Source organism: Mustela erminea, chromosome 3 (assembly GCF_009829155.1).
Source record: "Mustela erminea isolate mMusErm1 chromosome 3, mMusErm1.Pri, whole genome shotgun sequence".
Taxonomy (NCBI): domain Eukaryota; kingdom Metazoa; phylum Chordata; class Mammalia; order Carnivora; family Mustelidae; genus Mustela; species Mustela erminea.
This window is the reverse complement of record NC_045616.1, coordinates 138327506-138331355: the sequence shown is the minus strand read 5'-3', so window position 1 is coordinate 138331355 and position 3850 is coordinate 138327506. Positions and strand designations below refer to the sequence as shown.

General features: G+C 37.7%; 1 pseudogene; it reads right to left on the bottom strand.

Moving 5' to 3' along the window:
- Positions 1-2815: 2815 nt before the first annotated feature.
- LOC116587011 lies at positions 2816-3591 on the bottom strand (annotated as a pseudogene).
- Positions 3592-3850: the final 259 nt, after the last annotated feature.

The window sequence follows — 3850 nt, the reverse complement described above, 5'->3', positions numbered from 1 at the left end:
GCGTAACTTATGTGGTTATAGTCAGACAATGGCTGAGGACTGGAGTCATCTTATGTGTCTGGTAGTTAATGCTGGGCTTTGCCTAGGACTTCAGCTGTGATACGGGTCAAAACACCTAGACATGGACACTCCATATAGCTGGAATTCCTCACAGCATGGGGCTGGGTTCAAAAGAAAGCATCCCAAGAGGAAAAGAAATAGATTACCTTATAGCATCTGGCCTTGGATATAATGTGATATCATTCCTGCCATATTTTATTTGTTAAAAACAAGTCATTAAGGCTAGCCCTTATTCATGGGATGAATTAGATTCTACTTCTTAATGGGAAGAGTAGCAAAGAATTTATGGATATGTTTAAAACTACCACAATAAGCGACTTTCTCTTAACCATAATCCTGCATGTTTAATGTAAATTCATGCCTCAACAGAATTACTAATTCTTCAAAGACCTTGGAGAATTCTTATGAATATCTGAATCTGTGAAGATTTAATCTATATATTCAAAGTTTTACTATATTTAAAAATACAATAGTAAGGAGTTGTTGAAGCTCCCTTTTGTTCTCCCCTTGGAGGTGACAGTTTGACCATGAGATGTGGAGACAGAAGCATGCCCAAGGACCAAAGAGATGACAGAGAGGCTGAAAGAGCAGCAGTGAGGCTGAGGCCTTGAGGATGTGGCTGGTATGGCTGGAGGACCGGTTAAATACAGGTGAAACTGGGCATGTTAGTAAATATTTTGAGGCTATAGAAGAGATTTATAAATATAGAAAGGAAGAGTGTTTGAAAAATTTTAGGTCAATGTGTTAGGTGCTGGATGGAAATTGAGAGTATAGAAACTCATTTTTTAAAACAGACACATAAACATACATATACACATACATAGGTAGATTTGAAAAGCAGATATATTTGTTTATATAAATACATATACAAATACTTTTCCTACCTCTTTCTGCTGAATGGTTGTGGCAACAATACCACCCAGTAACAATAAGCACATTAAACACCAAGATCTTCACTTCTAAACACCATCTTTTGTCAAAAGAAACCAAACCTTCTTAGAGAAACAGTTAAATTTCAAGGCTGGGTAAAGAAAATATAAAGTGAGCCTGGGATAGCTTGTTATGCCAGAAAAAAAGTCCCTAAAAGTAAAATGCAAGCATGTCAAGTGACTCAGATAACAGTTTAAAGTGGCCGTCACAAACCAAATCTGAGACAATTTGAGCACCAAAAAATATATATATATAATATAATATATAATATAATATAAATTATATCTAATCTAATATAAATTTTATATAATATAAATCATATATAATATAATATAAATTATATATATATATATATATATGAAATCCATTGAAAGAAACAGAAGAATATATACAACCATACTGATATAAATGAGGAATAGAGAAGGAACATAATGGTTAATTTTATGTGTCAGCTTGACTGGGCCACAGGTTGCCTTGATATTTGGCTAACCATTATTCTGGGTATGTCTGTGAGGGCATTTCTGGATGAACTTTATATTTGAAGTGGTAGACTGAGGACAGCAGCTTGCTCTACCTAAAGTGGATGAGCTTTATTCAATCCACTGGAGGCCTGATTAGAAAAAGAAAAAGAACTTGGACTAGAACTTACACCATTAGCAATTAGATTCAAGCCAAAATTATACTATGAGCTCTCCTGAGTCTCCAAGTTTACCTACAGAGGACTGTGCGACTTCTTAGCCTCTATAACAACATAAATCAATTCCTTATGATCTCTTTGTGTGTGTGTGTGTGTGTGTGTGTGTGTGTGTGTGTGTGTGTATCTTTCATCCTATTGGGTTGTTTTGCTGGAGAACCCAGACTAGAATAGAATTTTAAGGATGGTTTTTCTGGGTTGATTTTAGGCTTTTCAGAATTACATCTCTAACCTGATTAAATTTAGAGATACTAATGAATCTATTTTCAGAAGTAAAGATGGCACCGATATTCCAAGATACTACTGGACTCCTAATCAACCATTTATAAGAAGCATGGGGCTGAAAAACTGTGCATATGATATTTCAGAACATTTCTGGAAAACTGAGAAACATATTGAGATTTCTGATTGCTCCCAATTAGCTGGACAAAACAGTGAAAGGAAAGGTTGAACTCAGGGATTCAAATTCTCAGTTCAAGCATAAAAACCTTAAAGCTTTTTGGGGTGCCCTGAAATGAGATCCCTGTCTTCAATAGTTACAGGCCTGAAATTGCTGAAAATCAAACACATAATCTCATCCTACATCTGGCTCAGTTTACACTACAATTTGAACACCCACTTTCATGGGGTGTTGAATGTTAAGGTGGGGACACTGATGGGGAAATAATGGGATCTTGTAAGCTTGAATAAAGATGTGTGGGAAGACTGATGAAGCTCAGGACATTGAGCCCCTAAATTCTGATGAATCTTCTTTGACAGTCAAAGAAGCCTCTTTACCCCCTTAAGCAGAAATAAGTGCCTTACTCCCAGTGGAAATAGACTTACCACAATCAGGAGAAATGGCCTCACCACCCCAGTAGTAGTGGTGAAGCCACTACTAGTCATGGCAGCAGCTTCTCCACCCACTCCACCCTCACCATGTTCTGTGGGGATTAACCCTGCATTGTCTGAGGAAACTGTAATGGCCTCCTTTGATGTAGCTGCCATGCAAAACAATGTTGATTCTCCTCATGACCCACTACCACAAACCCTCTTTGTTCTTTGACCTACAACCAAATTCATTTTTTAAAAATTGTACTGTATGACCTTTAAATAAGTAAAAAGACTTCTGATCACATCACCTAGGGATCATTTTACCCACTCCTCTGTTTGGCCACCAGTCCCTTATCTCTCTCTTCAGCAATGGTAAGGCAGATACCCTTTCCACAGGGAAGAGAAATCCATGGTTTGTTGCCTTTGCCAACAATAAAAATCTGGGAGAGTTGGATGGCAAAGCTGTTGCCACTGGCATCTCTCAGGTGAACTATATCAAAAGAACCAGGGTGTATCTCTGTTGGTGATCACACCAATTCTTCCCATGTTAACACCTCCAGTCACCCTATACAGATTACTAGTATCAAACTTGATGAAATCTTTCTAGTCTCCAAATCAATTTAAATGGTGTCATTCACTTTGATGAGGGGATCAGGATAGCCAGATGATGCGAGCATCATGAGTCACCAGGTGAGAGATTCCTTTTGTCCCCCCCAAAGATCTTTCTCACACTGCACAACTTATACTTGGCCTCCTCAGGTGTAATCCAATGAACAGCAAAACAACCGTTGGTGTCATAGATCAGACAGAAATTCTCCCCAGTCTTGTCAATGCTGATGACATGCATAAAACCAACAGGCTATGTTATATCAGTTTGGACCTTGAAATCAAACTTAATAAAATATTGCATAAAGATCTTTTTCATTTTGTCTCTTGTTAGGCATGTTCTTTAGGAAAATGATGAGAGGGAGATAATCTCTCAGTTTATGGGGACCAGTAGCTGGATGAGGAGCAAAGGCATCAGTCAGTTTATCCAGTATTCAATGCTTTGGTACTGCTACATGCTTCAGAGGCTTCTTGGGATCATGAACCATGGTTGTACTAGGCAAAAAAAGGGGCTATAACTAGACTTATTGCAGCAGGGCCCTAAAGGTGAGGTATGAAGTATAACTCATAAAAAAGTATACTGTATTCCAAAAGAACTACTTAAGTTTCCTAATTTATACAGACAGAAATCTGTGGAGTATGTGTGTAAAACAATATTGAAGGTGTGGGATGGTGGAAGGAACATAAATTTGGATCAGGCTAAATTTATTGATAAAATCTCACCAAGCAGAGATTCTGCATTTAATG